General features: G+C 43.5%; 1 protein-coding gene across 2 annotated transcripts in view; it reads left to right on the forward strand.

Moving 5' to 3' along the window:
- The window catches only part of bmpr2b (bone morphogenetic protein receptor, type II b (serine/threonine kinase)), a 302,395-nt gene that overhangs the window by 156,173 nt on the left and 133,706 nt on the right, over positions 1-12,516 (forward strand). The window lies entirely within an intron of this gene.

Raw genomic sequence — 12,516 nt, forward strand, 5'->3', positions numbered from 1 at the left:
CCTGAATATTCTGAGGGGAATGACATTGGAGAAGAATAGGAAACTATGAAAAGGCAAAGGACTTGTCAAAGATGGTATTGGTGCAATAGCCAGAGATGACTGTAGTTCAAAATATCAGGATGTAGAATTGGTTTGGGTGGAGATAAGGAATAGTAACAGAAATTATTCACTTGTTGGAATGAACTATAATGCACAATGAAATACAGAAGAAGAAACGCGGGTGCTTGTGATAAATGAATGTCAATAATTTCGTAACCAGCATATAAACTGGAAAAATCAAGATTGTTTATAGTATCTCCAGTGAGAGGTTCATAGATTGATATCAAGCTAGTTTCTTTGAGCAACAAATTCTGCATTTAACAGAGAGCAGGCTCTATTAAACTGAGCATTGTGTAATGTGACAGGAGTACTTAATGACTTCTGAGTAAAGTCACCTTTAAGTTTCAGCGATCATAACATGATTGAATTTTACATCCAGTTTGGAAGGGAGAAAGATGCATCTAAGACTAGTATATTAAAATTAAAAAGGGCAGCTATAGCCTTTAATGAAAACTGAGCTAGCTGCCGTGAACTACAATATTAGGTTTGGAGATGGATAAGGAAAAAGCACTAGCAGACATTTAATTGGTTATTTCAGAAAACTCAGAAAAAGTACATTCCTGCTGTAAAGAAAACCTCCAAGAGTGGACCCAGTATCCGTGTTTAACTAAAAAAGTTAAGGAGAGCATTAAACTTGAGGGTAAAGTATGTAATTATCCCAGGGTAATGGCAGATCAGATGACTGGCTAGAATTCAAAGAAGAGCAGAGAAAAACTAAAAGTTTAATCAGGATAAATAAATTAGAGCTCAAGAGGAGAGATAATGGGAACTGCAGACGCTGGAGAATCCAAGATAACAAAGTATGGGGCTGGATGAACACAGCAGGCCAAGCAGCACCTCAGGAGCACAAAAGCTAATGTTTTGGGCCTAGACGCTTCATCAGAAAAGGGGGATTTTTTTTAGATTCCCTACAGTGTGGAAACAGGCCCTTTGGCCCAACAAGTCCACACCGCCACTTGAAGCATCCCACCCAGACCCATCCCCCTATAACCCACACACCCCTGAACACTATGGGCAATTTAGCATAGCCAATCCACTTAGCCTGCACATCTTTGGACTGTGGGAGGAAACCAGAGCACCCAGAGGAAACCCATGCAGACGCGGGGACAATGTGCAAACTCCACACAGACAGTCACCCGAGGCTGGAATCGAACCCGGGTCCCTGGAGCTGTGAGGCTGCAGTGCTAACCACTGAGCTACCAGGGATGTGGAGAGGATTCTGAAATAAATAGGGAGAGAGGGGGAGGCACAATGAAGATGGATAGGAGAGAAGATAGGTGGAGAGAGTATGGGTGGGGATGTAGGGAGGGGATGGGTCAGTCCGGGGAGGGCGGATAGGCCAAGGGGGCGGGATGAGGTTAGTGGGTAGGAAATGGAGGTGCAGCTTGAGGTGGGAGGAGGGGATAGGTGAGAGGAAGAACAGGTTAGGCAGGTGGGGATGAGCTGGGCTGATTTGGGGATGCAGTGGGGGGAGGGGAGATTTTGAAGCTGGTGAAATCCACATTGATACCATTGGGCTGCAGGGTTCCTAAGCGGAATATGAGTTGCTGTTCCTGCAACCTATGGGTGGCATCATTATGACACTGCAGGAGGCCCAGGATGGACATGTCATCTAAGGAATGGGAGGGTGAGTTGAAATGGTTCATGACTGGGAGATGCAGTTGTTTACTGTGAACCGAGCGTAGGTGTTCTGCAAAGTGGTCCCCAAGCCTCGACCGTGTCTCTCGCATTTCCCACACCTCATCCCTCAGACCCCGCCCTCGCAATAACCGTCAAAAGAGAATCCCCCTAGTCCTCACATACCACCCTGCCAACCTCTGGATACAATGCATCATCCTCCGACACCTCCGCCATCTACAATCCGACCCCAAAAAGACATTTTTCCCACCCCACCTTTGTCTGTCTTCCAGAGAGACCACTATGTCCACGACTCCCTTGTCCGCTCCACACCCCCCTCCAATCTCACCACACCCGGCACTTTCCCCTGCAACCGCAGGAAGTGCTACACCTGCCCTCACACCACCTCCCTCAACCCCATCCCGGGCCCCGAGATGACTTTCCACTTCAAGCAGATGTTCACCTGCACATTCGCCAATGTGGTGTACTGTATCTGCTGTACACGGTGTGGCATGCTCTACATTGGGGAAACCAAGCGGAGGCTTGGAGACCGCTTTGCAAAACACCTACGCTCGGTTTGCAGTAAACAACTGCACCTCCCAGTCGCGAACCATTTCAAGTCCCCCTCCCATTCCTTAGGCGACATGTCCATCCTGGGCCTCCTGCAGTGCCATAATGATGCCACTCGTAGGTTGCAGGAACAGCAACTCGTATTCCGCTTGGGAACCCTGCAGCTCAATGGTATCAATGTGGATTTCACCAGCTTCAATATCTTCCCTCTCTCCACTGCATCCCAAAACCAGCCCAGCTCGTCCCCACCTGCCTAACCTGTTCTTCCTCTCACCTACCCCCTCCTTCCACCTCAAGTTGCACCTCCATTTCCTACCCACTAACTTCATCCCGCCCCCTTGACCTGTCCGCCCTCCCCGGACTGACCTATCCCCTCCCTATGTCCCCACCCATACTCTCCTCTCCACCTATCTTCTCTTCTATCCATCTTCAGTGTGCATCCCCCTCTCTCCCTATTTATTTCAGAATCCTCTCCCCATCCCCCTTTTCTGATGAAGGGTCTAGTCCGAAATGTCAGCTTTTGTGCTCCTAAGATGCTGCTTGGCCTGCTGTGTTCATCCAGCCCCACACTTTGTTATTTGGAGCTCAAGAGGAAGCTAGGTGGAAACAGAAAAGCAGATGACATGACTTCCTGGTGATGTCTGGGACGGAGAGAGTAAGTAAAGTGAGTGTTGGTCCTCCAGAGGGGGAGAAATGAGAAGTTCACAGCCCATAATAGAAAAAAACAGCTATAATGAATAAATATTTAACTTTTGTCTTCACTACTACAGAGTATATTAGACACATCTCAGTAATACCTGCAAATCAAAAGGTTGCAGAAAGAGATGAACTTGGTGAATTTAAACTTGGTGAATTTATAATCACGATGAATGTTGAGCTGAGTAAACTAATGGAACTGCCATTAAATCTCTGGGTCCTGATGGACATTGTCCTAGCGTCTTATAAGAAGTAGCTAATGAGTTTGTGGATGTATTGGTGTTAATTTTCAAAAATTGATTACATTCTGTCAAGGTTCTGTTTGTTTGGAAAATATTACTTCTCTATTCAAGAAGAAGGGGGTCGAACAGAGAACAGGACGATAGACCAATGAACTTGATGTCTGTTATGGGGAAGGTATTAGAATCAGACTTACAGGTGGTTTTAACTTGGAAAACGTAAGGTAATCAGGAATGAGTCAGCATGTTTTCGTAAAAGGGAATTGTGTTCAAGCAATTTACTGAAATTCTTTGAAGTGATAACACGCTGGATAGTGAATGCATTGATGTACTTGATTACCAGAAAACATTTGACCTGGTTTAGCATGAAAGGTTTTTGTACAGAGTGGGTGCTCACGGTCTTGGAAGGTAAATACTAACATGGATACCAGAATCATAGAGTTATATAGCATGGAAACAGAACCTTTGGTCCAACTTGTCCATGCCAACCATTTATTCTGAACTGATCTCGTCCCATTTGCCAGCAATTGGCCTACATCCCTGTAAACCCTTCCTATTCATGTACTCATCCAGATGCCTTTTCAATGTTGTAATTGTCCCCACCTCCTCCATCTCCTCTGGCAGCTCGTTCCATACACATGCCACTTTCTCCATGAAAACGTAGTCCCTCGGGTCCCTTTTAAATACTTCTCCTCTCACCTTAAATTTGTGCCCTCTTGTTTTGGACTCCCCTACCTTGGAAAAAAGACCTTGGATGTTCACCCTATCCATGCCTCTCATGATTAGCCTCCAACAGTCTAGGGAGAAAAGGCCCCGGGTATTCAATCTCTTCCTATAGCTCAAACCCTCCAACCCTCCAACATCCTCATAAATCTTTTCTGAACTCCTTTCACATTTAAAAGACATCTTTCCGATAAGAGGGAGACTGGAATTAAACGCTGTATCTAAAAGTAGCCTCACCAATGTCTTTTACAGCTGCAACATGACGCCCCAAATCCAAACTCAGTGCACTGACTAATGAAGGCCGGGGTGCCAAACACTTTTTTCACCTTCTTATCTACCTGCGACTGCACTTTCAAGCAACTATGCACCTGCAGCTCGCGGTCTCATTGTTCGGGCCCTTCCATTAACTGTATAAATCCTGCCCTTTTTTTTGTCTTATCAAAGCGCAACACCTCACATTTATCTACATTATACTCCATCAGCTGTTACTCAGCCCATTGGGCCAACTGATCAAGGTCCCACTGTACTCTTCACTGTTCACAACATGACCAAGATTGGTGTCATCTGCAAACTTGCTAACCATATCTATCTTCAAATCCAAATCAATTAAACAAATCATGGAAAGCAGCAGACCACTGGTCATAGGCCTCCAGTTCATAAAACAATCCTCTACTACCATCCTCTGTATCCCACTTTCAAGCCAATTTTGCATTCAATTGACTAGCTCCCTAGCTGGCAGAAAACAGAAAGTATGCATAATTGGATCTTTTACAGATTGGCAGGATATCACAAATAGCCTGTGCTGGAGACTCTACTGTTTACATGCCTCTGTGGAATATCTGCTCACTTCTGAGCAAGACCAATGCAATTAATATGGTCAGTGTAGTTGGTTGCATTGATATCATGGCGTCCCCACAAGTCTTTCTGAGATGTGATGACACCTTTCTCCAAAATAAAACTTCCTCCACAGACATTGTTCTGACTGTGATAGGAGTGCAATGCAAATCAAGCCCCATTACTTAATCCAGACATATTTATACATAGACATGATGAGACTTACAGCTTTATGGAGCAATGATGGGTGGAAAAATAGAGAAAGCTCTATTCATCAAAAATCCAAACTGAAAGAGTAGAATAAGGTGACTTTCTCATAGTTCCTTCAGCATCTTGTGGCTGGGATCATGTTGCTGTCAACAAGAGCGATGGAAGCCCCTCTGTTTGGGTGACAGGCCAGTCAGACGTAAGTCTCATGATTGAGTTTACATTTCAGTTTTCAGAGTTTGAGGAAATCAGGGAAGTGTTACTGATAGAAAATATTTTTCACTCATACTCATGGAGTATTTCCCTGAGAAATTACTTCAACTGGTGTGTGTGTGTGTGTGTGAGAGAGAGAGAGTATGTGTGAGTGGGGGAGAGAGAGATGGTGAAAATAGCATTGCTTCCTTGCAAGCCTATCAACTGAACACCCTTCAAGTCTATGGCAATACAAACTGCAGTTTGTAGGAGACTGTTGCTAGGCAACCTGCTGCATCTGGCCCTTTCTAAAAACTCAGGCTTTCTGTCAAGCAATTATAGGCCATTAAGCATTCTCTTATCTCTGTTTTAAATGCCTTTCTCCCTAAGTCTCTTGACTTTTTGTAAACATTTCTTTACCCTTTTCACTTGTTCCTTCTAAAATGTCATATTTCTGCAACCCAGAAATGGCCAGGTCTTTGTTTTTTCCAATTCTCAATCCATCAGTTTGTGTTCCCATCACTGTACCTCCCACCGCCTCTCATCGCATCTAAATAGATATGGTGTTGATATAACTACTGCCCCAAATTAAGCCATTCTGTATCCTAATACTCCTATGGAACTTGCACCTTCTTTGAACATTGCACCTTGTCCCACCTCCCTGCTTCACTTAAAATGATAATTTTATGATGTGCATGTACCATAAAAATATTCTGATAGATGTCTTCACTGTTTTTCTCTCTGTTATTTCTCAACCTTGACAATTTCAACCTCTATTTTAATTCATCATGATCTGTCTACAAAGTTCACTGCACCAGTATCATCCCCATATCTCTCTCTCCATACAAACTGTGCAACCCATATTCACACTCAACTCTTTGACTTTGTTACTGTGCTCTTCTCATCCAAATTGAAGGTACTCCCACTGAACAATAAGGTAAGGAATTTCAGTACTTTGACTCTGTGATGATGGAGCAACCATGACGTATGTTCACATTGGAATAACATGTCTTGGATAGAAATGGGAAGGGTCAGATGTTTCCACGTTCGAAGCGGCAGAGGTTTTGATTTTGGGAAGTATTGCAAAGATGCCTTGGTGGATTTGATTTAGTACGGACTTATGAAGCCAATCCTGAATGACTGACTGTTCAAGAGGCCTATCCAATAAAAGAAAAAGTGAATAAATTAACTAGTTGCATGAGAACATATATAACAACCAAGAGCAGGAGTAAGCAATTCAGTTTCTTGAACATGCTCCACAATTTAACACAGTCATGACTGATCTCAGCCGGGTCTCATCTGCACTTTCCTGCTCGCTTCCCATAATGCTTTAGTCTATTCCTAACCAAAAATCTGTCTACTCGTCCTCAAATTTACTTGGCATCCTGGTGTCTGACACAATCTGGGGTAGTGAATTCTGCAGATTCATGACACTTTGAGAGAAGTAATTCCTCCTTATTGGCTGATCCTATTGTGAACGGCAGCGACCACATCTGCAGCAAGTGTCGGTTGCTGGAAGAACTCCGGATCAGAGTAGATGATCTGGAATCTGAGCTTCAAACTCTGCGGCACATCTGGGAGGGGGAGAGTTACCTGGACACTTTGTTTCCGGAGGCAGTCACACCCGGTAGATTAAATAACTCAAATTCAGAAAGTGTTCAGGGACAAGTTGTGACTGTAAGTGAGGCAGGTAGGGGGATTCAGAGTTCAGGAGTGCAGGAGCCTCAGCCCTTGACCTTGACCAACAGATATGAGATTTTTGCTTCCAATATGGTTGAGGAAAAGGACAGTGGACAGGACGAGCCAGCTGACCACGGCACCGTGGTGCAGAAGGTCATTCAAGAGGGGGGAGCAAAAAGACAGGTAGTTGTTATAGGGGATTCTATAATTAGAGGGACAGACAGTATCCTATGCAAGCCGGATCGGGAGTCCCGCATGGTGTGTTGCCTGGCCGGTGCCAGTGTGCGAGACATCTCCGACCGGGTTGAAAGGATATTGGAGCGGGAGGGGGAGGATCCAGTTGTTGTGGTCCACGTTGGGACAAACAACATAGGCAAAGCTAGGGTAGAGGACCTGTTCAGGGATTATGAAGCACTAGGAAAGAAATTGAAGTACAGGTCCTCAAGGGTCATAATCTCCAGGTTACTGCCCAAGCCACGTGCCAACTGGCATAGGGAAAAGAAAGTTAGGGAAGTAAACACGTGGCTAAGGGATTGGTGTGGGGAAGAGGGATTCCATTTCATGGGGCATTGGCATCAGTTTTGGAACCGGTGGGATCTGTACCGTTGGGACGGTCTCCACCTGAACCGATCTGGAACCAGTATTCTAGCGAAAAGGATAAATAGGGTGGTCAGTAGGACTTTAAACTAGTGAGTCAGGGGGAAGGGAAAGTGAAAGAGACAGGGAGTATGGAGTTAAATGGAAAGATAAGCAACAGGATAGCATGTGTACAGGTGGATTTAAGCTCGAGGCAGACTAGGAATACAGCAAAAAGGAAGGATAGCTTAAGACAGCTTGGGATTTCCAACCTCTCTAATAATGATAAGAAAGCTAGCATTAAGACACTTTATCTAAATGCTCGTAGTATTCGCAACAAAGTAGATGAATTAACAGCACAAATCCTCTTGAATGATTATGATGTGGTAGGCATCACAGAGACATGGTTGCATGGGGCTCAGGACTGGCAGTTAAACATCCAAGGATTCACAACATATCGAAAAGACAGGGAGGTGGGCAGAGGGGGTGGGGTTGCCTTGTTAGTTAAGAATGGAATTAAATCTATGGCACTAAATGATATAGGGTCAGAAGATGTGGAGTCTGTGTGGGTGGAATTGAGGAACACAAAGGCAAAAAAACTATAATGGGAGTTATGTACAGACCTCCTAACAGTGATCAGGACCAGGGGCGCAAGATGCACCGAGAAATAAATAGGGCATGTCAGAAAGGCAAGGTCACGGTGATCATGGGGGACTTCAATATGCAGGTGGATTGGGTGAATAATGTTGCTGGTGGATCCAAAGAAAGAGAATTCATGGAATGTTTGCAGGATGGCTTTTTGGAACAGCTTGTGATGGAGCCCACAAGGGAGCAGGCTATTCTGGACTTATTGCTATGTAATGAGCCAGACTTTATAAAAGACCTTAAAGTAAGGGAACACTTAGGAGGCAGTGATCATAATATGGTAGAGTTCAGTCTGCAGTTTGAAAGAGAGAAGGCAAAATCAGATGTAATGGTGTTACAGTTAAATAAAGGTAATTACAGGGGCATGAGAGCGGAATTGACAAAAATCGACTGGAAGCAGAGCCTAGCGGGGAAGACAGTAGACCAACAATGGCAGGAGTTTCTGGGTGCAATTGAGGACACAGTACAGAGGTTCATCCCAAAGAAAAGAAAGATTATCCGGGGTGGGATTAGACAGCCATGGCTGACAAAGGAAGTCAGGAAATATATCAAAGAAAAAGAGGCAGCCTATAAAGTGGCCAAGAGCACTGGGAAATCAGAAGATTGGGAAGGCTACAAAAACAGACAGAGGATAACAAAGAGAGTAATAAGGAAGGCGAAGATCAAATATGAAGGCAGGCTAGCTATTAATATTAGAAATGATAGTGAAAGCTTCTTTCAATACATAAGAAACAAACGAGAGGCAAAAGTAGATATGGGGTTGCTCCAAATTGATGCTGGAAGGCTAGTGATGGGAGATAAGGAAATAGCTGAAGAACGTAATAAGTACTTTGCGTCAGTCTTCACAGTGGAAGACATGAGTAGTATGCCAACAATTAGGGAGAGCCAGGGGGCAGAGTTGAGTATGGTAGGCATTACAAAAGAGAAAGTGCTAGAAAAGCTAAAGGGTCTAAAAATTGATAAATCTCCTGGCCCCGATGGGCTACATCCTAGACTTCTGAGGGAGGTGGCTGAGGAAATAGCAGAGGCTCTTGTCGTGATATTTCAAAAGTCACAGGAGTCAGGGCAAGTCCTTATATGTTCACCTTATATATTAATGATCTGGATGAAGGGACTGGGGGCATTCTGGCGAAGTTTGCCGATGATATGAAGATGAGTGGACAGGCAGGTAGTACTGAGGAGGTGGGGAAGCTGCAGAAAGATTTAGACAGTTTAGGAGAGTGGTCCAGGAAATGGCTGTTGAAATTCAATGTGAGTAAATGTGAGGTTTTGCACTTTGGAAAAAAGAATACAGGCATGGACTATTTTCTAAACGGTGAGAAAATTCGCAAATCAGAAGTGCAAAGGGACCTGGGAGTGTCGGTCCAGGATTGTCCAAAGGTTAACTTGCAGGTAGAGTCTGTAATTAAGAAAGCGAATGTAATGTTGTTATTAATCTCAAGAGGGTTGGAATATAAAAGCAGCGATGTGCTTCTGAGGCTTTATAAGGCTCTAGTTAGGCCCCATTTAAAATACTGTGTCCAATTTTGGGCCCCACACCTCAGGAAGGACATACTAGCCCTGGAGCATGTCCAGCGGAGATTCACACGGATGATCCCTGGAATGGTAGGTTTAGCGTATGATGAATGGCTAAGGATCCTGGGATTGTACTCATTAGAGTTTAGAAGGTTGAGGGGAGATCTAATAGAAACTTACAAGATAATGTATGGTTTAGAAGGGTTGGACGCTAGAAAGTTGTTTCCGTTAGGCAGGGAGACTAGGACCCATGAGCACAGCCTTAAAATTAGAGGGGGTAAATTTAAAACTGAAAAGACTGACATTTCTTCAGCCAGAGAGTGGTGGGCTTGTGGAATTCATTGCCGCAGAGTGCAGTGGAGGCCGGGACATTGGATGACTTCAAGGCAGAGATCGACAAATTCTTGATCTCAAAAGGAATCAAGGGCTACAGGGAGAGTGCAGGGAAGTGGTGTTGAAATGCCCATCAGCCATGATTTAAATGGCGGAGTGGACTTGATGGGCCGAATGGCCTTACTTCCACTCCTATGTCTTATGATCTTATGATCTTATGGTCTTATTGCTCTTTCATATCTGCTATCCCTTAGTCTAAAGCTGTGATTTCTCATTTCAGATTACCCCACAAGAAGAAACATCTGTACACATACTTTCTCACTCCCCTTTAGCATTTTATATACCTTAATTAGATCTCCTCACATTCAACTAAAATAACAATACCTTTCTCCGGCAAACCTGTTTTCAAAAAATATCAGTGATAATGGGAACTGCAGATGCTGGAGAATCCAAGATAACAAAGTGTGGAGCTGGATGAACACAGCAGGCCAAGCAGCATCAGATGAAGGGTCTAGGCCCGAAACGTCACCTTTTGTGCTCCTGAGATGCTGCTTGGCCTGCTGTGTTCATCCAGCTCCACACTTTGTTATCTTCAAAAAATATCAATTATTTTAAAGATTGTGGGAACTGCTGTTGCTGGAGAATCTGAGATAACAAGATGCATGAACACAGCAGACCAAGCATCATCAGAGGAGCAGGAAAGCTGACTTTTATTTTAAATTTATTTCAAATGTTTATTTTCATCATTGAATTTGTGAAAATTTGACACCTAATGGGGTAGATCCTTTAGAGGACACAATCTGTGTATATGCTACTTTCCTTAATTAACCAAGTTTTGTTATCAAGTGACTGCACTTTGTCTTGTATTATCTTTTCTAAAACTTTTCCACACCAAGGTTAAGCTGACTGGCCTGTAAGTTAATAGGCTCATCCTTATACTTCATTGAAGTAGGATGTAACATTCATAATTTTCCTGTCCTCAGTCACCAAACGATATCAGAGCAGAATTAGGCTATTTAGCCCATCAAATTCTACTGTTTGGTCATGACTGATACATGTCTCATCCCCATTTTCCTGTCTTCTCCCCATAACCCATGATCTTCTTATTAAACAAGAACTTATTTATCTCTGTCTCAAATATACTCAATGCCTTGGTCTCCACAGCCCTCTGCAGCAATGAGTTCCATGGATTTAACTACCCTCTGGCTGAAGAAATTCCTCCTCATCTCAGTTCTATCGGGTCAGCCCTTCACTTTGAGACTGTGTCTTTGGGACTAAGTCTCTCCTACTGGTAGAAACATATTCTCCAAATGCCGTTTATTCAAGCCTCTCAGTATCCTGTAAATTTCAATGAGAAATGCAGCCCCCATCCTTCTAATCTCTGTCAAGTACAGATCCAGTGTCCTCAATTGCTCCTCAGATGACAAACCCTTCATCCCGAGGATCATTTTTCTAAAACTCCTCTAGACCCATCTAACACCAGCGCGTCCTATATATCTATGGAGGATTCAAAGATGCAGTGCAATTTCCATGTTTATTTTTTGCAGTACCCTTGGATAAATATGGTCCTAGCAACTTATAAATTCTAAGGACAACCAACTTATCTAATTTTTAAGCCCCCCTCACCTGGCTCCTCTTTAACTGTGACTTTTGCTGCATCTTCTTCCTTGGTAAAGACAGGTGCAAAATACTCATTTTATGCCTCAGTCTGCTGTCTTTTTAATCCCCAATTGGCCATACATCTTCTTTCAACACTTAGAGTCATAGAGGCATACAGGACGGACATAGAACCTTCGGCCCAACTCAACCATGCTCACCAGGTTTCCTAAACTAAACTAGTCCAATTTGCCTGTATTTGGCCCATGTCCTTCAAAACCATTAAGTAAAACACCCCACGGTACAATAAATTGTCAACTCAAAGACCAAATAGCAGCTGTTATTGGAATTTGTAATCCTGTGTTTTGGTTTCTGTCCAAAACAGAATGTTAAGATGTATTATTCTCAACTTGCCATCTAATAGCCACAAGAGCTGTCTGAGTTTTTGGCTTCATCACCCAACCCAGAGCCTATTCCATAGCACGAATTACTGCCTTGCACCCAGGTTCTCGTGTCCTGCTGCAATGATATAAGTTGAAGTAAGGTGGAGGATTACATTTTTTCTTTGAATATTACAGGATGGAGGCCATTTGGCCCATTGTTCCTGTGCCAGCACTTTCAAAGCACTTTCCAATTAATTCGACTTCTGTTCTTCCCCTGTGGCTATTTACATTTATATTTTTATTTTCTTAAGTACTTATCAAATTTCCATGTAAAAGTGACTATCAAGTCTATTTCTGCTTTCCTTTCGGGCAGTGTATTCCAAGTCATTGTAACTTACTTTATGAAAAATAATTCTCATCTCCTTACGGGCACTATCTGACAGTTGGGTTTCTTAGTTAACACCCCTCCTGTCAGTGGAAGTTTCTCCCTGTCTAATCGATCTTCTAATCATCTTATAAAAAAACTCCTTTTATTTACATTCAGTCTTTCTTAGTTTGTAGGCACTGTTGACAAGGCTTTAAATTGAGTGGCTTGCTTGACCATTTCAGAG

The sequence above is a fragment of the Stegostoma tigrinum genome, chromosome 7 (genome assembly GCF_030684315.1).
Source record: "Stegostoma tigrinum isolate sSteTig4 chromosome 7, sSteTig4.hap1, whole genome shotgun sequence".
Classification (NCBI taxonomy): Eukaryota; Metazoa; Chordata; class Chondrichthyes; order Orectolobiformes; family Stegostomatidae; genus Stegostoma; species Stegostoma tigrinum.